The sequence below is a fragment of the Lepisosteus platostomus genome, unplaced genomic scaffold (genome assembly GCF_059453375.1).
Source record: "Lepisosteus platostomus isolate fLepPlt1 unplaced genomic scaffold, fLepPlt1.hap1 Scaffold_59_H1, whole genome shotgun sequence".
In the NCBI taxonomy this organism is placed as follows: domain Eukaryota; kingdom Metazoa; phylum Chordata; class Actinopteri; order Semionotiformes; family Lepisosteidae; genus Lepisosteus; species Lepisosteus platostomus.
In genome coordinates, this window is record NW_028291675.1 from 171,995 (window position 1) to 192,637 (window position 20,643).

Sequence of the window (20,643 nt, forward strand, 5' to 3'; positions counted from 1 at the left end):
AACAGTACATTGTCAGGGACATTCAGTTCTATACAAACAAGAGACAGACGAGAATATTTAGTATATAATAGACAGAAAGAGGTTCGAATCCTGCCGACTACGTTGTCCACCTCCTGTCTTTGTGTTTCGGCGCAAGCAAAGAAGCGCGCCTGTTTGGTGTTCCTGGTGGTTTTAAAACGCCCAATCGCTTGTACCCGCTGCCTTGGAAATAAGTTCTTCAGCGTCCGCGAATGGCATTTTGCAGCTGGAAGCAGATGTCGACGCGTTTTGCACAGAGCACCAAAAAAGCGTCTTTTTTGAAGGCCCAGGCACTGAGCATTGGTGGTTCAGTGGTAGAATTCTCGCATGCCACGCGGGAGGCTCGGGTTCGATTCCCGGCCAATGCAGTGGCTTTTGCAGCGAGCGTCTCCATCACTTGCATCCCCTTGCAACTCGCAACTGAAAACCCACTGAAGCTAAGCAGGTGTGAGCCAGGTCAGTACCCGGATGAGGGTGAGCTACAGGGAAAAACAAACCTTCCAGCTGGAAGCGGTGTTAATGGTGCCGGCGGGGGGGCGCTCACCCCGAGGTCTGTGTGGGTCCCAATGCCCCAGTATAGTGACGGAGATGCTGTGTTGTAAAAGGGCGCTGTCTTTTGGATGAGATGTAAAACCGAGGTCACAGCGCTCTGTGGTCATTCAAAATGACCACCAAAACCTTTGACAAAAGCTCTTGGTAATTGATGGTCTTCAATAATGCTTCTCCTTTAGGTACATTTTAAATCAGCTGAAAAATGCTGTGAAATGGGGGGGCACTTCAGGCCAGTGTAGGATTTGGGTTACAAGAACCATGAAATTGCGCGAGAAAGCCCGTACACTGAATTACACGGCTTTCTATTCAAAGGAGGACAAAAGAAATTCCCTGAGTTCGATTTCTTGCAGCACAGAGAGGAGCACTGTTATGAGGCTGGTTAGCTCAGTTGGTTAGAGCGTGGTGCTAATAACGCCAAGGTCATGGGTTTGAGCCTCGTACGGGCCAGGTCCTTTTCTCCTCTCTTACCGAAGCTGTTAGGTTCCTTTCCGTGGTGAGAGGGGTTGTCATGCAACGCTGCCACATAGTGCCGACAGACAAGAGTGTTGCAGGAGAAGAGAAAAGTGTTTGAAGATTTAAGAGTGTCTTAGGTGGAGCCAAAATCAAGTGTCACAAATGCAAGTGGGAGGATTTCCAATGTTTAATATGGTAAAAATAAGCGGAAGTTATCTGCCGGTCCGGCACAGTCTGCCATGCTTTTGTCATATACTGTAAAGTGGTGTCGAACTGGGTGTCGAACTGGAGCCTCACCATTTGCATATGTGAGGCTCCAGTTATACATCGAGTGTCACATTAAATGACGAAAATGAAGAGTTAAAGCAGCTGGAGAGGTTTTCTTACAACTTTTGAGCTGACAGTTTTGGAAAATGTTTCCTTCACGCTGCACTGTACAACATAGGCAGCCAAGAGTCTCCAAAACAATACAGAATTGACAGATAGGAGAAAATTCCCACTCGTCCTGAAGTTCCCAAAATCCAGCACTGAGCGTAAACAAAGTGTCTAAGTAGCGTGGGAATGCTAACCCTAACCCTAGCTGGAGTTTGAGCAATCCAGCACTGAGCGTAAAAAGATGAGTCAAAGTAACGTCTAATCGGATTAGTTTCCTTAGAGCTGGTTCTGAGTTTGCTCAAGAGTTTACCTTTCACAGATGCGCAAAGAAGAATGTTGGGGGTGCACGCTTCAAGGTGCCTTACAGCTGTAGGGAGTGATTCGAGACGATTCGTGGCGTGTGCTCGTTCCCATATACCATACGCCCCGGGGTGCAGTGCTAGGATGACGTACAATACCGCTTGGGCTCGTAACGGCGTTATATGCAAGTGCGGGACGTGAGGGTTTTCGTTTGTTCGTTTTGTTTTGCTCTGCTTTGCTTTGTTTTGCTTTCCATCGCGTTGGTAAGAGCGTAAATAAAAAGGCGATTCCTGCGTCTACCACTAATGTAAGAGCTATTTCAAGTGCGACGTGGTGCGGCTTTTCAAATGCTTGTGGGCATTTCTCTGTTGTTGATTCTTTTTTTGTGTGTAACAAAGTGGCATTTTCATGTCCGGACGGGGAGACTTTATCATTCCGACATGAAGCCACCCTTAAGTCCTCTGAGGCGTGTCTGTCTGCAAGGCTTGTATTTTGGAAATGTTTTTTTGAAAGGGAGAACGACTTTGAAATAGGCTTCCGCCGGCGCCTCGCGATCCAGGTAAGATTGTAGCAAGAACGCAGCGGCGGTGGGGCTTGCTGTAGTCGTGGCTGAGTGGTTAAGGCGATGGACCAGAAATCCATTGGGGTCTCCCAGCACAGGTTCCAATCCTGCCGACTACGTTGTCCGCCTTCAGTCGGTGTGTTTCGGCAGAAGCAAAGAAGCGCGCCTCTTTGCTGTTCCTGGTGGTTTTAAAACGCCCAATCGCTTGTACCCGCTGCCTTGGAAATAAGTTCTTCAGTGTCCGCGAATGGCATTTTGCAGATGTCGACGCGTTTTGCACAGAGCACCAAAAAAGCGTCTTTTTTGAAGGCCCAGGCACTGAGCATTGGTGGTTCAGTGGTAGAATTCTCGCCTGCCACGCGGGAGGCTCGGGTTCGATTCCCGGCCAATACAGCGGCTTTTGCAGCGAGCGGCTCCATCACTTGCATCCCCTTGGAACTCGCAACTGAAAACCCACTGAAGCTAAGCAGGTGTGAGCCAGGTCAGTACCCGGATAAGGGTGAGCTACAGGGAAAAACAAAGCTTCCAGCTGGAAGCGGTGTTAATGGTGCCGGCGGGGGGGCATTCACCCTGAGGTCTGTGCGGGTCCCAATGCCCCAGTATAGTGACAGAGAAATAAACTTGTTTGGGCACCCCCAATTAACTTCTGGGGCAGGAAAAGCACACTTTTCAAAACTTGTTTTTCAGCTCGAAATAAACGTGTTTTTTCAAACCTTGGAATCCCAATGTAACTGCCTGGCTCATTAGAGCCCACTGAGTCAGCCCTTAACCCCACTGTGCAGAAGTTGTCAAAACGGGTTTTTCAGCAGAAATAAACACGTTTGGGCAACTTTGGTCACCCCCATTTAACTTCTGGGGCAGGAAAAGCACACTTTTCAAAACGTGTTTTTCAGCTCGCTGTGACCTCTGTTTTACATTTCATCCTAAAGACAGCGCCCTTTTGCAACACAGCGTCTCTGTCACTATCATAAGTGACTGCCATCATAAGAATATGAGTCCAGTATTTTAGAATATAGTCAGAATGACTTCTAACCTTACCTGTGGTGTCTTTAATCCCTATTGCTCAATGCATGGTGTACGTACTGCATAGATGTGTCTTGAGAATGAGGAATGGGCCCCTGAGACGGTCATTTACCTGTTTCACAAATGATCGTATTTTACTAGAGATTCTGTTTGGGATTCAGATGTGCATTCGGACAGCAATCCCTTTCAAGAAATGATACGTTCTGGATGGGGTCAAAGGTGCTGGAACACTGTATTTAGGATGTGTTTGCAGTGATTGTGTGTCTCCTGCTTCAACGCAGTGATATATAGATGTGCTCCTGTAATTTATTGGTACAAGCCCAGGGCAGTAAGCAGTCTGAGGATTTATTTCCAGACGGCATAGAGCAGTGAAGCAGTGAAGTAGTGCAACACACTGGTTCATTATATTATTAGAATCTATTCTACTTAAATTATTACATTATACACAATTTGAGTTCATTTTAAAAAGTAAAAGGTAATGAAAGGAATGCATTTTCATAAGAAAGATAATACCGATATGCATGTGATAATCTTCCTTATATCATGTAGTGTGTCATTTGGACACTTTATGGGCTTGAAATACAAAGAAAATCATGTTCTATGGTACAAGATAAATACAAAACGTAAGCTTTTATTTTAATTAGATTTGTTTATAAAGCATAAGCAATCATTTATTACATTAATATATGTGAAAATGACATTTTAGCATCATAATATTACATAAAGGTCTCTAGCTTCAACACAGTGATATATATATATGCTCAGTGATTTATTGGTACATGCCCAGGTCAATAATCAGAATGAGGATTTATTTCCAGACGGGCTACAGGTAGTGTTGTGAAATACTTCAACACACTGGATAAAAACCAAAGAAATGAAGATATGTAGCAATCACATTGTAACAGGGGTGACAGTGACAGTGACTTAATGCTTATACTAGTGGACTTTTGGTACCTTTAGGGTACGGAGCGAGCCGCAGGGAAGGCTCGCTCCGTGCGCACACGTCCTTTCGATGCCAGTCCAACAAGTGCTCCGCATTAGCTGCGTCGGGGCTCCGGCGTGTCGCACCTCACCTCACCTCGCACTGCCCCCTCCTTGAATGTCTGCCGCTGGGCATGCCCTGCTCTCCTCCGCCTTATCTTATCGCGTGTGAGCACCGACAATGGCCACAATGCCGGGGAATGGCACCTGTAAAGTGTTAATTGGGGCACAGGAACAGCCCGTCTCGTCTCGGGGGGGGCGGCTTCAGAGACAATACAGCAAACACAGCGGGGCGGGGGAAGAAGACGACACCACACATGCGGGTACATTCAGCTCCGGCGGGAACGAGACATTTGTCGGTCTTTTCAAGTGCCAAGAGCCGAGCAATCCTTCACTTGTATCGTTTCTCCCCGGTGACTAGATCTGGCCCTGCGACTCTCGACTGGGCTCACCCCCGGGGCAGCCCAGCAGGTGTGAGCCTGGCCGGCACCCGGATGGGAGATTCCACCCCGGAAAAGCTCCGGTTGCTGCTGCTCCTGCAAGAGGTGTGACTGGGACCAGTAGGGAGCGTTCACCCTGCGGGCTGTGTGGCTCTCTTACGCCCCAGCCTCCTGATGGCGACACTCTGCTGCACAAACAGGCGCCGTCCTTCGGGGGAGGCGTCAAACCGAGGTCCCGACCCTCCTTGGTCATTAGGAAACCCCAGGGTGTCTCTCAAAAAGAGACGCCGGGGGTGTCCCTCTGGTGTTAGTGCTCCCCTTTACCCATCAGTCGGGGTCTCCTCCTAATCCCCGTCTCACCTGTAACAATCAATGACGAGGCCCCCCTGTCCGTGAGATTTAGTACTCGCGCAAGAGACCGGGGGAAGAGCGCGAACGCGGTCCCCCGCCCCCCACAAAGTGCGCGCTCCGGGTTCCCTCTCGGGGCCCTGCAACACAGCGGAAGGGCAGCGAGAAGGAGCCTCTTGCTCTGACGGCGCAAGGCCACAAGAGGGCGGAGGCGCCGCGCGCCCGGCCGACGTGTTGGACCGGTGCGCTTTACGTGCTGAAATAAACACGCGAAAGCCCCGAAATGTTTCCAGAGTGCTGTGCACTGGAGGTTTTTGTCTGGTGAAGACTTGCCTGGTGCTCCTCCGTGCAGATTGTTTGTCCTCCTCCAGTGCGGGACGAGCCAACACAAGGGAGCGCATTCGCCAACATCCAGGCACGCAATGCGATTTGGAAAGCAGCTCCTTTCCAAAGAGTTGCACACGAACGATCCTTCAGTCCCGCTCGGGGGGCACGGAGCCCCCGCCACACACAGCTTCAAGTAGCGAGTCAGGCGCCGGGGCTTTCGCTTACGGCCACACCACCCTGAACAAGCCTGATCTCGTCTGATCTCGGAAGCTAAGCAGGGTCGGGCCTGGTTAGTACTTGGATGGGAGTCCGCCTGGGAATACCAGGTGCTGTAAGCTTTTGCTCTCCCGGCCAGCAGGGGTCGCCGTTGGTGCCGTAGGCTTTGGGAGGAAAACCTGCAGGATGGAAAGGTGATCTATAGCCTCATCTCTAGAGATGTTTTGTTGCTGTGGCATGTGTGTGACCCATATTAAAAAAAAAAAACCAGTCTGTAAAACGAATATCGAAGCTGCCTCTAAATCTGCAAATGAAGATGAGTTGATAATCTTCTGGCCCGTACGGGGCTTGAACCCGTGACCTTGGCGTTATTAGCACCACGCTCTAACCAACTGAGCTAACCGGCCTCACGACAATACTCCTCTCTGTGCTGCAAAAAATCAAACTCAGGGAATTTCTTTTGCCCTCCTTTGAATAGAAAGCCGTGTAATTCAGTGTACGGGCTTTCTCGTGCAGTTTCATGGTTCTTGTAACCCAAATCCTGCATTGGCCTGAAGTGCCCCCCCATTTCACAGCATTTTTCAGCTGATTTAAAATGTACCTAAAGGAGAAGCATTATTGAAGACCATCAATTACCAAGAGCTTTTGTCAAAGGTTTTGGTGGTCATTTTGAATGACCACAGAGCGCTGTGACCTCGGTTTTACATCTCATCCAAAAGTCAGCGCCCTTTTACAACACAGCATCTCCGTCACTATACTGGGGCATTGGGACCCGCACAGACCTCAGGGTGAGCGCCCCCCCGCCGGCACCATTAACACCGCTTCCAGCTGGAAGCTTTGTTTTTCCCTGTAGCTCACCCTCATCCGGGTACTGACCTGGCTCACACCTGCTTAGCTTCAGTGGGTTTTCAGTTGCGAGTTGCAAGGGGATGCAAGTGATGGAGCCGCTTGCTGCAAAAGCCACTGCATTGGCCGGGAATCGAACCCGAGCCTCCCGCGTGGCAGGCGAGAATTCTACCACTGAACCACCAATGCTCAGTGCCTGGGCCTTCAAAAAAAGATGCTTTTTTGGTGCTCTGTGCAAACCGCGTCGACATCCGCTTCCAGCTGCAAAATGCCATTCACGGACGCTGAAGAACTTATTTCCAAGGCAGCGGGTACAAGCGATTGGGCGTTTTAAAACCACCAGGAACAGCAAAGAGGCGCGCTTCTTTGCTTGCGCCGAAACACACCGACTGGAGGCGGACAACGTAGTCGGCAGGATTCGAACCTGCGCGGGGAGACCCCAATGGATTTCTAGTCCATCGCCTTAACCACTCGGCCACGACTACACCAAGCCTCACCGCCCCTGCGTTCTTGCTACAATCTTACCTGGATCAAGAGGCGCCGGCGGAAGCCTATTTCAAAGTCGTTCTCCGTTTCAAAAAAACATTTCCAAAATACAAGCCTTGCAGACAGACACGCCTCAGAGGACTTAAGGGTGGCTTCATGTCGGAATGATAAAGTCTCCCCGTCCGGACATGAAAATGCCACTTTGTTACACACAAAAAAAGAATCAACAACAGAGAAATGCCCACAAGCATTTGAAAAGCCGCACCACGTCGCACTTGAAATAGCTCTTACATTAGTGGTAGACGCAGGAATCGCCTTTTTATTTACGCTCTTACCAACGCGATGGAAAGCAAAACAAAGCAAAGCAGAGCAAAACAAAACGAACAAACGAAAACCCTCACGTCCCACACTTGCATATAAGGCCATTACGTGCCCAAGCGGTATTGTATGTCATCCTAGCACTGCAGCCCGGGGCGTACGGTATATGGGAACGAGCACACGCCACGAATCGTCTCGAATCACTCCCTACAGCTGTAAGGCACCTTGAAGCGTGCACCCCCAACATTCTTCTTTGCGCATCTGTGAAAGGTAAACTCTTGAGCAAACTCTGAACCAGCTCTAAGGAAACTAATCCGATTAGACGTTACTTTGACTCATCTTTTTACGCTCAGTGCTGGATTGCTCAAACTCCAGCTAGGTTTAGGGTTAGCATTCCCACGCTACTTAGACACTTTGTTTACGCTCAGTGCTGGATTTTGGGAACTTCAGGACGAGTGGGAATTTTCTCCTAACTGTCCATTCTGTTTTGTTTTGGAGACTCTTGGCTGCCTGTGTTGTTCAGTGCAGCCAGCGTGAAGGAAACATTTTCCAAAACTGTGTCAGCTCAAAAGTTGTAAGAAAACCTCTCCAGCTGCTTTAACTCTCTTCATTATTGTCATTTAATGTGACACTCGATGTATAACTGGAGCCTCACATATGCAAATGGTGAGGCTCCAGTTCGACACCCAGTTCGACACCACTTTACAGTATATGACAAAAGCATGGCAGACTGTGCCGGACCGGCAGATAACTTCCGCTTATTTTTACCATATTAAACATTGGAAATCCAACCACTTGCATTTGTGACACTTGATTTTGGCTCCACCTAAGACACTCTTAAAACTTCAAACACTTTTCTCTTCTCCCGCAACACTCTTGTCTGTCGGCACTATGTGGCAGCGTTGCATGACAACCCATCTCATCACGGAAAGGCACCTAACAGCTTTGGTAAGAGAGTAGAATTACCTGAAGAACTGCTTTCCATGGAAGCAGGACCAAGCGATGTAGCATTTTTATAGTACCAGGAAAGGAGAAGCAGCACTTCGCCTTTGCCGCACAGGCACAAGGCGACATGTGGCAGACGCCGTAGTCGGCAGGATTCGAACCTGAGCGGGGAGTCCCCATAGGATTTCAAGTCCATCGCCTTAACTACTCGACCACGACTACAGCGAGCTCACCGCCACCGCATTCCTCCTATAATCTAACACGGAGTGCGAGGTGGCTGCGGAAACTTTTTTAAAGTCGCTCTCCGTTAAAAACAAAATACCTTTCGCAAGATACATGCCGGCAGACAGACACGCCTCAGAGGGTTTAAGGCTGGCTTCACGTTCAAATGATAAAGTCTCCCCGTCCGGATGTCAAAATGCAACTTTGGCAGACAGAAAAAACATCAACAAACCACAAATGTGGACAAGGATTTTACAAGCTGCATCACACTGCACTTTCCAAAGCATTTACATTCCTGTTAGACGCAGGAATTGCCTTTGATTTGCGCGCTTACGAACGCCATGGAAAACGAAACAAAACTAAAGCCCTCAGCTCCTACACTTGATTATAATGCCGTTACGTGTCGAAGCAGGAATTTACGTCATCCTACCACTGCAACACGGGGAATAGAGGGAAATGAGCACACGCTACGTACGTCTCAATCACGCCCTAGAGTCATAAGGCGCATTGAAGGGTGCACCCCCATCATTAATCGTTGCGCCTCTGTGAAAGGAAAGCTCTTGAGCAGTCTTTGAAACAGCTCGGATGAAACACTTGATTGCTTCCATGTGCATCTGGAGCCCATTTCTTATTTTCACTTCACGCCGCCCAAAGCATTTCTAAAACATGAGATTCGCGTTTGGGAATGCGCCCTGCCCTACGAATAAAACAGGTCTACGGGTCTGAAACCTCCTCCACGGAAAACAGTTCTGTTGCGCTTTTGATTAAAGGGAGATTCGCTGTTCTTACTTTTTGATGACATAACACCCAAAGGGGCTTCTTTGGAGCTGGATTCCAACCAGCATCCTAAAGTTTCTTGGCGGTATCCTTTACAGTCCTCTGTTCGGTCGACAAGGGACAGAAGGGGGCAGCTTTCCTAACACACACAGTGCAATGTACTGTAGTGTTCCCGTTCATTGAATTCGCAGTTCTGCATCAGACCTCTAACTCGTTTCCTTAGCTTGGATTTAAGCCATGAAGCAGGCTTCTAGTGTATAAACGTCTAGAGGAATCACAAACTAATTGAGAGGCCATCATCCCAGGGGGAACTGACAAAGTCTATCCCTAAACACCTAGCGCAGTCTCTCGAGAGACTGTCAAAAATCGCTTTCTCCGTTTGCGTTGCAAGTAAGTGAAAACACAGTCTCAAACCAGAGCCACTTGGGAGCAGCGGCACGTAAATACTGTTACTGTCACTGCTCGATACTGACATTAGCCTACTATACCATGTTCAGCCACCGCTAGGAAATGTACGGCTCTAGTACCGGAGCAAACAACAGGAGGGCCAAAGGCGCACAGGCACACGTGTCAGACATGGAGAGCGACAAGGATGGGATTCAACCCCATGTGTGTGGAGCACAACGGATTAGCAGTCCATCGCCTTAACCACTCGGCCAACTCATCAACGAAACTGGGCTGTCCTGACATGGGTTGGCGCACTCCAGTTGATCTTTTTCTTTTTTTTCCCTCATACTCGAGGGTCATTTTCCTGTTCCACATGCGATTTCAACATTTTCCTTGGGAGATGTCAAGCCAGCAAGCCACTGCTGTGGTTCAGTGGCCAGTGTGGAGTTCAGTGGCCCTGTTGTACACAGAAAGCACATTGAGCTCCTTGGACATGAAAAGTTCCAGATAAAAGCCATTTGTCATCCTTTCTCTTGGTGTCGATGTTGCTATTGTATGTAAAGGTGGCAACTTGCTCAGCGAGCAGGCGGAGCACACACCGAATGCAGATGTGTCTGAGTGGTGTGTCCAAGTGGCTGCAAAAGGACAGCACTCCTGGGGTGCCGTGGCTTAGTTGGTTAAAGCGCCTGTCTAGTAAACAGAAAATCCTGGGTCCGAATCCCAGCGGTGCCTTTTTTTGTTCTGTGTTCTCGAACAGAACTGGTCAGTATGGACAACCGCATACGTCTAGACTTAATTAAATGCAAGTATTCATTTCCTGTCTTGAACGACTTGTTTTTCTTAAAATGGATGCAACTTGCAAAACATGAAATACAAACCTCGCTAATCAGCGCTCACGGCTGGCAAAAAAAAAAGAAGTCAGCAATGTTTTTTTCTTTAACCTTAAGCCTGCTAATGGAGAAGAAACTAGTCGCCACATCACATACATCCGTTTTAACGATAAGAAGGTAACAACTATCCTCACTCCAGAGTAAATCTCACGTTGAGGGCATATTTTTTTCCACTTTACCATGAGTCGGGCTCAGCTGCAGAGAGGCGAGAGCAGAGCAATGAGGTCAGGGGGACAGGGGAGTCACACGCTGGCGGTTTGAACACGCGGAAGATCACTGAGGGATCCACAGTATGTGGACCCTCCATGCGCCATCATTCCACACTCCAGACTCTGAATCCTGCCATCCGAGTTAAGATCTCGGCGGAACCGGAGGCGCAGTTCTTTCTTAAAACGTAATCTGGTGAGCATTTCTAGAATCGTACTTGTATAGATGCAGCCTTTAATGTGTTGCTAGGTTAAAATTTATGACTTCTTGAACTTCAGTAGGCAACTGCCCTCTTGATTTCGGATTTAATTTCTTTATTACAGGGGCGCTTTTATGATGACAGAGTCATGTTCAGGTACTTTGCTTGATGGAGGAAGCTCATTTCGGACTCTGTGATCTGCTCACCTGGAAAGGTCTGCTGTACTACTACAAGAGAGAAGTAGAGTCTGGAGGAAGGGACAATTTTATGATGCTTTGGAAGGTAATGTTTTTTTTTTCTTTGAAATCGAAATGAATCAGAATATCAGTGCAAAAGACAAACTCTTGGTTTGGTTTAAAGAGATATGGTTTTAAAACAGACAAAATGTAGAAAACAGGTGTTTCTCACTTTTGGAAAAGAATGGACCGGGGGTAATATTTTACTAGTTGCAGTGCTAAGCTCACTGGGTTACAGTCCTGCAGTGTTACACCAGGGCCAGTGGTGCAATGGATAATGTGTCTGACTATGGATTAGGAGTTTGGAGGTTTGACTCCTGCCTGGCGCTGGTTGTTTTTAAACACATCAGCCTACTCCCTAAGTAGCCTGTGCTACTTACTGCATTGTAATCGTACCCAGTAAGAGATTTCCTTCATGTAAATGAACTGCACCTGACAGCTTTAGAAAAACACCTGGGCTCAGTACGGTGCTGAGAGCTCAAGTTGTGTATAATGTAATAATTTAGGTAGAATAGATTCTAATAATATAATGATCCAGTGTGCTGCACTACTTCACTGTTTCACTGCTCTATGCCGTCTGGAAATAAATCCTCAGACTACTTACTGCCCTGGGCATGTACCAATAAATTACAGGAGCACATCTATATATCACTGCGTTGAAGCAGGAGACACAATCACTGCAAACACATCCTAAATACAGTGTTCCAGCACCTTTGACCTCATCCAGAACGTATCATTTCTTGAAAGGAATTGCTGTCCGAATGCACATCTGAATCCCAAACAGAATCTCTAGTAAAATACGATCATTTGTGAAACAGGTAAATGTCTTAGGGGCCCATTCCTCATTCTCAAGACACATGTATGCAGTACGTACACCATGCATTGAGCAATAGGGATTAAAGACACCACAGGTAAGGTTAGAAGACATTCTGACTATATTCTAAAATTTTGGACTCATATTCTTATGATGGCAGACATGATGCTGTGTTTAAAACCGGGGTTAATGGACATTATATGACTGTCAATTCTGTTTTGTTTTGGAGACTCTTGGCTGCCTATGTGGTACAGTGCAGCGTGAAGAAAACATTTTCCAAAACTGTGTCAGCTCAAAAGTTGTAAGAAAACCTTTCCAGCTGCTTTAACTCTCTTCATTTTTGTCATTTAATTGTCTGTCGGCACTATGTAGCAGCATTGCATGACAACCCATCTCACCACGGAAAGGAACCTAACAGCTTTTGTAAGAGAGGAGAAAAGGACCTGGCCCGTACAGGACTCGAACCCACAACCTTGGTGTTATTAGCTCTAACCAACTGAGCTAACCAGCCTCACGACAGCAATCCTCTCTGTGCTGCAAAAAATCGAACTCAGGGAATTTCTTTTGCCCTCCTTTGAATTGAAAGCCGTGTAATTCAGTGTACGGGCTTTCTCGTGCAGTTTTATAGTTCTTGTAACCCAAATCCTACACTGGCGTGAAGTGACCCCCCATTTCACAGCATTTTTCAGCTGATTTAAAATGTACCTAAAGGAGAAGCATTATTGAAGACCATCAATTACCAAGAGCTTTTGTCAAAGGTTTTGGTGGTCATTTTTAATGACCACAGAGCGCTGTGACCTCGGTTTTACATCTCATCCAAGAGACAGCGCCCTTTTACAACACAGCGTCTCCGTCACTATGCTGGGGGATTGGGACCCGCACAGACCTCAGGGTGAGCGCCCCCCCACCGGCACCATTAACACCGCTTCCAGCTGGAAACTTTGTTTTTCCCTGTAGCTCACCCTCATCCGGGTACTGACCTGGCTAACACCTGTTTTGCTTCAGTGGGTTTTCAGTTGCGAGTTGCAAGGGGATGCAAGTGATGGAGCCACTCGCTGCAAAAGCCACTGCTTTGGCTGGGAATCGAACCAGAGCTTCCCGCATGGGAAGCGAGAATTCTACCACTGAACCAACAATGCTCACTGCCCAGTCCTTCAAAAAAGACGTTTTTTTGGTGCTCTGTTAAAAAAGCGTCGACATTACCTCTTTCAAAAGGCTTCACTTTCCTAGTCACATTCCAAGGCTCATTGAACCCGGGCTGTTTCCTCCAGCGGTATAGTATTGCAGTTAGACAGCACGATGCCTGCAAGACTATGTCACGCTCTGACGAGAAAAGTTTTCAACTAGCAATAATCGTGCCTCGGCTAAACCTCACAGGCTACGATACTGCCACTGCACAAAGCTGACGGTTGCCAGGCAACCGCGGGGATCCTATGGAAATCGTTATCAATCGTCTCATGGCATGTCGTTGCTGTAACGCTTCATATTTGCGGCCGGACACTTCCCGCCTCCCAGAGGAAAGAGCGCCAATCAGACAGGCGGAGACCGAGGACTCGCAGAGCAGATGGCCACAGTCGCCGTAATAAGAGCGATTGTGAGCGGTTTTGTTTTCTCTCTTTGACCAGCCCAGCTGCGCCCCACCCGAAGGCAGGGAAGCACAAAAATTGTATGGAACTCATTCATGCTCCTTTACTTGGAAATCTTTAGTAAAAGGCAAAAGATTTGTACGAGATGAAGAGAAACCAGAGTGCGTGGCTGGACAGCTGCAGGAGCCCAGGCCGCCTTCAAGGCCTCTGCCCTGCCGGTCGTGGTTGGCAATGCACCTGGCCTTACAAACGAGCCAGTGGGGCCCGTTCAGCTCCGGGCTCATCGCCTGCGGCTCTCGGCTTACCTGGCAGGGGAGATACCTTGATCAGCCTGTAGTTGGAGTAGTTGGATTGTTTTCTTGTTTTGTTTTGCGCGCTTACGAACGCCATGGAAAACGAAACAAAACTAAAGCCCTCGGCTCCTCCACTTGATTATAATCCCGTTACGTGTCGAAGCAGGAATTTACGTCATCCTACCACTGTAACACGGGGAATAGAGGGAAATGAGCACAAGCTACGAATTGTCTCAATCACTCCCTACAGTAGTAAGACGCCTGGAAGCGTGCACCCCCATCATTAATCTTTGCGCATCTGTGCAAGGTAAACTCTGGAGCAGTCTCTGAAACTGCTCAAAGGAAACACGTGATTGATTCCATGTGCATCTGGGGTTCATTTCTTATTTACATTTAATTCAAGGGAAAGGCTTGGGTCAGTTTCAGACGGCCTCCAACAGCGAGATTCAAGCGCCCCACCTTCAGCCCAATCTGCGCCGCCAGAACGCCAACGGCTCCTCTGGTCTCCGGGGTGCGGTTGTGACCCCGTAACCTAAAGTGTTGGTGGCAGACAAATGGAGACTAACAGGTGATGTCCTAGGACATGACTACATTGTGACACTCGGTGGGGATGGTGACCATTGCTTGGAAAAGAGTGCGAGGCCCCTTTAGAAAAACATTTTGTTAACAGGCATTCTGCCTCAGCCTAAACACCTATAGCTTGCAAAGCGCATGCTATTAGACAGGCACCTCTGCAAGACCTTAAGAGTCTCTTAAACTAGTGATAGTAAGGTGTTCCCAATGGGCGATGTTTGGCTTTCAAATCATCTCTCTGTGGAAGCGCCGAGATGCAGCTGTTTAAGGCTTAGAAGCAGCTGACTGTTTCACTACCTAGCTGATTACTGTCAGTCAGGGAGCTCAGAGGTGAAAAGCCTGTCTGAGAGACAATTCGCCGTCAATCAGTTCAATATGTTCCGTACCAGCTCGGCGCACCTGAGATCATCTTGGTAGCCGTGTAGCTCAGATGAGTGAGAGCGTGTGTGTGTGTACCACCGTGATTGGATGCCGGTCCTTCTCAGGTCACAGTAAACCTTCTGCTGCCTAACTTTCCTAATTTTGGGGATCCCTTTGAAAAAGCAAAGGAAAAAAAAAACTGGCTCTTCATCAGCGTGATTGACCCAACCCAGTGTGCCCCAGTGGCCTAATGGATAAGGCACTGGCCTCCTAAGCCAGGGATTGTGGGTTCGAGTCCCATCTGGGGTGCTCCTGTCCCTTTTTGAGTGTACAAATGTCCTTGTGATTTGTGAAGCTGCAACCCCACCTTACTCAGTGAGCGTCTCTGCTTTTCTCTCACATACAGTTGGGAGAAAAACTTTTGTAAACAGCCCTTTGGAATGATGTGGATTTCTGCATGAATGGCTCCTAACATGTGATCTTATCTTTATCTAAGTCATAATAATTAATAAAGAGAGTCTGATTTAACAAACAACACACGCCCAACATTTGACATTGCTGTTTCTTTATTGACCAAATGGTTTAAACAATCAAGGTCATTGATGGAAAAAGTACGTGAACCCTTATATTAAGGAGCTAGTGGAACCTCCTTTATGACAAAAACCTCAACCCCCACTTTCTGTAGCGGCTGGTCAGACCTGAGCAGCGGTTAGGAGGTATTTTGGCCTATTCCTCTATGAAAAACTGTTTCAGTTCATGTATATTTTTGGGATGTCTTGCACTGAACGGCCTGCTTCAGATCACGGCACAGCACTTCAATGTTCTCCTGTTCAGATTTCTTCTTATGGTGGACTCATAAACACAGACATAAGACAAAGTCAACCACCTGTTCGCTAGATCCCATCCCCACTCAGCTAGTCAAAGATTCCCTCGAAGGACTGGCAGGACCTATAATTAGTATGATGAATGCATCGCTTGCGTCAGGCGTTGTACCTGATCAATTTAAGGTAGCGGTTGTTAGACCGCTCCTTAAGAAGTCAAATTTGGATCCACAAGTTCTTAACAACTACAGGCCTGTCTCAAAGGTCCCATTTCAATCTAAAAGTCTTGGGAGAATAGTTGTTGCCCAACGTCAATCGTATCTGGATTCAAATAATATACTTGAGAAATTTCAGTCTGGTTTCTGAAACTGCATTAACAAGAGTCGTAAATGATATTCTCTTAGCTACTGATGCGGGGAATGCAACAGTGCTTGTGCTTCTAGATCTTAGAGCTGCCTTTGACACGGTTGACCTCTCTGTTTTGTTACACAGGCTTGAGTTTGAGGTTGGCTTATCTGGAACCGTCCTTCAGTGGTTTACTTCACATTTAACTCATCGTTTTCATTATGTTCAAATATCTAATAATTGTACTGCTTCATCAATGTCACCAGTTCAATTTGGGGTACCAGAAGATCAGTGCTGGGACCAATATTGCTCTCTCTCTCTACATGCTGCTGCTAGGTAGGATAATATGAAAAAATAATATGAACTTTCATTCATATGCTGATGACACTCAAATAAACATTTTGTTTACACCAAACGACAACTCTTCTATTATCAGTTTAGTTAAATGCATTAAGGAAGGAAATACTTGGATGTGTGAAAACTTTTTGTTACTCAACTCTGAGAAAAATGAGGATCTGTTGATCGGAGGCAACAATACTGATAGGACTACTATAACTTCAGCACTTAACTCAGAGGATTTAAACATTTGCCTCAAAGAGACAGCACGTAACCTAGGCGGCATATTAGACACAAGGCTCTTAACAACTTGCATTGTTAAGTGCCTTGGGACAACCTTGTTGTGAAAGGCGCTATATAGAAATACATTGATTTGAATTGAATTGACAATGTAAAATGTTGTGTGTTGTTTGTTAAACAAGACTGTCTTTATTTATCAAAAAATAAAAGGAATTTGCTAGGAATGCAAACGTTTGGTTGCGCTTCTTCATGCTGCATCGTCGGCATGAGTGGAGCTTTTTAAACATCTGTACTTACTGTGCCCCATAAGAAATCGTTTGTCCCCGTTCAAAAGAGATTGTGCGATGTCCTGCAGTGTTCGCAAAGCAAACCTTTGACAGTTTGAAAAGAGGAATTTATTCTGCTTCCTGTGTGTGCAGTAGTTACAAAGTTGAACGTCTTTACACGATTTGCTGCAGTTTTCAGTGGGCGGGCTTTGTCAGATGGCTTGGAAAAACGCACTGTGTTTCGGCTTGGGAAACATCATGAGAAGTGTCCTGCATGTTTTCTGTGTATAGCTGTCTTTTAACGCATACAGAATTCATTCGAAATCATTGATTTCTCCAATTAACAAGGGTCCCTTAAAGGATGAGTCAAAGTAACGTCTAATCGGATTAGTTTCCTTAGAGCTGGTTCAGAGTTTCCTCAAGAGTTTACCTTACACAGATGCGCAAAGAAGAATGTTGGGGGTGCACGCTTCAAGGTGCCTTACAGCTGTAGGGAGTGATTCGAGATGATTCGTGGCGTGTGCTCGTTCCCATATACCGTACGCCCCGGGGTGCAGTGCTAGGATGACGTACAATACCGCTTGGGCACATAACGGCGTTATATGCAAGTGCGGGACGTGAGGGTTTTCGTTTGTTCATTTTGTTTTGCTCTGCTTTGCTTTGTTTCATGGTCAAGAGGCGTAAGGTAAGTCGTAATCCAGGGAGAACACTGGTGGCAAACAGTCCAAGGTGAGAGGCGAGGTCCAAAGTCAAAAAGGCAGAAGGGGAGTCCAATATCCAGAATAAACGAGGTAATGGAAAAAACGCCAGGTAGAGCTCTCAAGGAGTAGACTCAATACCAGCGGGAAGCAGGTAAAGATGGTAAAAATAGCACTGCGTACCGCACGGTGGAGTGTGTGCAGGTGGGTTAACTCGTGCGGCGGCGTTTGTTAATAATCACCCGCTGCTGGTGCTGTTTAGATTGCTTAAGAGTTGGTCTTAACTGCCTGGCGGTCATGACAAGCTCCTCTTTAAGCTGTGGTTTAGTTTTGCATTCATGTGTTTCTAGAGCAGTTATTTATGGGGGTGGGTGGGTCTTTCACAGAGGCTCAGGACAAATCCCCTGCATGAAAGTCTACTGTGTGCGTTCAAACAGTCACAGGTCAAGAGCCAGGCAGGAGGACAATGGACAGAAGAAGCAACGAACTAAAAATAAAAGAACGAATATGAAAAAGCCACCATCTTTTTCTTTTTGACATTTTCCGACTTTCATGCAAGCCAGGACAAAGTTGCTCGTAGCTACTTGTGGATTCAAATACTCTATCGAGTGCTTTGATGAGTTTTTGCAATTTGATTGTCGTCCTGTCAGCCTGTTTCTGTTTTTCTTTTCAATCTAGTGATGGAAAGTAAGAGGGAAATGATGGAGCAATCAATAACTGCTCCGGAAAAATGGCAGAAAGAAATGGCCCGTCACTAAGGACATTTGTGAAGCAGAGGAGTGACATCACCACAAAGGCGACACATTCTGCTGATGGTTTTGGTGAATAATGATTGAGGCGCGTTAAGAGAAAGGTAGCTGTGTCAGCATGCGTAGGCTGCAAAGGATAAAGCAAAGGTTTACTCCATGCTGAAAAGAGAAGAAAAGAAGCACAACGTTTCGGCTGTGGAGTCTTCTGTGCCATCTTCTTTAGCGATGGTGATGATGTTTACATTGGAAAAACTGAGACACGCATACTGGAGGGGCTTGAACCACCAACTTTTCAGCACCACAGAGTCTGACAGTCTTTTGTGCGCCCTACATTTGCAGGTTTATGGTCAAAGAAAACAATCACTTGCGCTTCTTGCAGCCGGCAATCTTTTTCCACTGACAACCAAGAAATGGATTTCATCTTTCACAAGCTGTATGGATTTCTTCAAAAACAAGTTATTCCAGAAAGGAAATGAATTCTTGCATTAAACTGAACCAAGCTGTACATGTTTGTCTGAAATGAGACATTCGGCACAACAAGACACGGAGAGAGGCACCGCTGGTATTCAGACCAGGGATCGCCTGCTTACTAGGCAGGCACTTTAAGCCACTAGGGAACAGCGCCAGCGGAGCACCGCGCTTTTACAGACACTTGGATTTGGGTTTTTTTCATTTATGTTTGTGGACCTTCACCATTTGAGGAAGTGAGTTAGATAAGAAAGTTACAGGTATGGTGAGCAATGACTAACAAAGGCACGTACTGCATATTCCTTACAGAAGAGTAAGCAATTTGTTCTAAAAAACACCGGCTAAAGTCCAACATCGTTAGCAATCTTATTACTTAAATAGAATAAACATCAATAAACTGTAAGGTGCTGGTACATGCGAGTAGATTTGATCTTCTATTAAACAAAAATGCAATTACAGCTCTAAAAAGGTCAACCTAGACTTCTGTAACAGATCTGTTCAGGTCATCGCTGTTCCTCTGACCTTGTGAGTCTTTGGAATTTTAAAAGTGTATTTTGCTTGCCTTTCATGTGGTCTGTGTACAAGTCACTGTGGCGTATGCGGTCCTACACAGCCTTGCTATAGACGTGACGAGCCTCCGCTATGTTGCAATGGAGAACAGGTTCAGTACGGAGCTGCCGAGAAAATTCAGCTGGAAAGCTCGTTGCAGAAAAGCATCGTTATCTGCGTCCAGCTGCAAAGCGTCACTCGTGGGTGCTGAAGAATCGATTTCACAGGCTGCGGGTATAGGCGATTTAGAGTGTTAAAGGTCCCAGCGAAAACAAAACAGCGCTGGTCCTTTTTCATGCACGCACGAGAGCAAATGCAAAGGATTTGAACCTGCGCAGGGAGACCCAAACAGATTTTAAGTGTGTTGCCTTAACCACTCGGCCACGATTACAGTAAGTACGCCAGCTGTTGGCTTCTTGCTACAATCGAACAAGGAGTGCAAGGCGGCGGCGGCAACTTTTTTCAAGTTCGCTCTCCGTTTAAGAAACCTTTTACGCCATACGTGTAAGCAGACACACACCTCAGAGTACTTAAGGGTGGCTTCAAGTTGGAATGATAAAGTCTCCCCGTTCGGACATGAAAATAGAACTTTCTTAGACAGAAAGAAATCAACAACGGAGACATGTGGATGACGATTTCAGTCACTGCACTTTGAATAGCATTTTTACTCGAGTTACAGGAGATGCCCGAATGGCCCTTGACCTACGCTCTTACGAATGACTTGGAACATTCAAAGAGAACAGCCCTCAAGTCCTGCGGTTTATTATAATGCTGTTGCGTGTCGAGGCAGTATTTGACTCCGTCCTACCGTTGAGACAGGGGGCGTACTGTAAATGAACTGCACCTGACAGCTTTAGAAAAACACCTGGGCTCAGTACGGTGCTGAGAGCTCAGCGTTGCTGTTGTTCTTATTAGCACGCACTGCATCGGCTATGACCCGAACTTTTCAATTATTCCGATCAGTAAGTCAACACGTAGTCCACATGAAAGGTAGAAATATTCTCTTGTCTGTCTCATGTTTTTATAGAACTGAATGTCCCTGACAATGTACTGTTAGTTTTAATTGAAGAACGGCATCTGTGTTCAAATATAAAAAATATAAAAAAAACGCTGGCGGTTTAAACACGCGGAAGAAAACTGAGGGATCCACAGTATGTGGACCCTCCGTGCGCCATCAGTCCGCACTCCGGACTCTGAATCCTACCATCCAAGTTAAGATCTCGGCGGAACCTGAGGCGCAGTTCCTTCTTAAAACGTAATCTGGTGAGCATTTCTAGAATCGTACTTGTATAGATGCAGCCTTTAATGTGTTGCTAGGTTAAAATTGATGACTTCTTGTATTTCAGTAGGCAACTGCCCTCTTGATTTCAGATTGAATTTCTTTATTACAGGGGCGCTTTTATGATGACAGAGTCATGTTCAGGTACTTTGCTTGAT

General features: G+C 46.7%; 7 non-coding genes and 1 pseudogene across 7 annotated transcripts; 3 read left to right on the plus strand and 5 right to left on the minus strand.

The window, feature by feature from the left end:
- Positions 1-2,582: 2,582 nt before the first annotated feature.
- trnag-gcc (transfer RNA glycine (anticodon GCC)) lies at positions 2,583-2,653 on the plus strand. The gene has a single exon. It is a non-coding gene; the product is annotated as a tRNA-Gly (tRNA).
- A 2,945-nt stretch (positions 2,654-5,598) lies between these two features.
- Positions 5,599-5,717, plus strand: LOC148632771 (5S ribosomal RNA). The gene has a single exon (XR_015934201.1). It is a non-coding gene; the product is annotated as a 5S ribosomal RNA (ribosomal RNA).
- A 211-nt stretch (positions 5,718-5,928) lies between these two features.
- On the minus strand, positions 5,929-6,002 carry trnai-aau (transfer RNA isoleucine (anticodon AAU)). The gene has a single exon. It is a non-coding gene; the product is annotated as a tRNA-Ile (tRNA).
- A 557-nt stretch (positions 6,003-6,559) lies between these two features.
- trnag-gcc (transfer RNA glycine (anticodon GCC)) lies at positions 6,560-6,630 on the minus strand. Its single transcript has one exon. It is a non-coding gene; the product is annotated as a tRNA-Gly (tRNA).
- Positions 6,631-6,844: 214 nt separating this feature from the next.
- On the minus strand, positions 6,845-6,926 carry trnas-aga (transfer RNA serine (anticodon AGA)). The gene has a single exon. It is a non-coding gene; the product is annotated as a tRNA-Ser (tRNA).
- A 6,320-nt stretch (positions 6,927-13,246) lies between these two features.
- Positions 13,247-13,326, minus strand: LOC148632775 (U4 spliceosomal RNA; annotated as a pseudogene).
- A 230-nt stretch (positions 13,327-13,556) lies between these two features.
- Positions 13,557-13,673, minus strand: LOC148632776 (U5 spliceosomal RNA). Its single transcript, XR_015934164.1, has one exon. It is a non-coding gene; the product is annotated as a U5 spliceosomal RNA (small nuclear RNA).
- Positions 13,674-14,970: 1,297 nt separating this feature from the next.
- Positions 14,971-15,043, plus strand: trnar-ccu (transfer RNA arginine (anticodon CCU)). The gene has a single exon. It is a non-coding gene; the product is annotated as a tRNA-Arg (tRNA).
- The last annotated feature ends 5,600 nt before the right edge of the window (positions 15,044-20,643 follow it).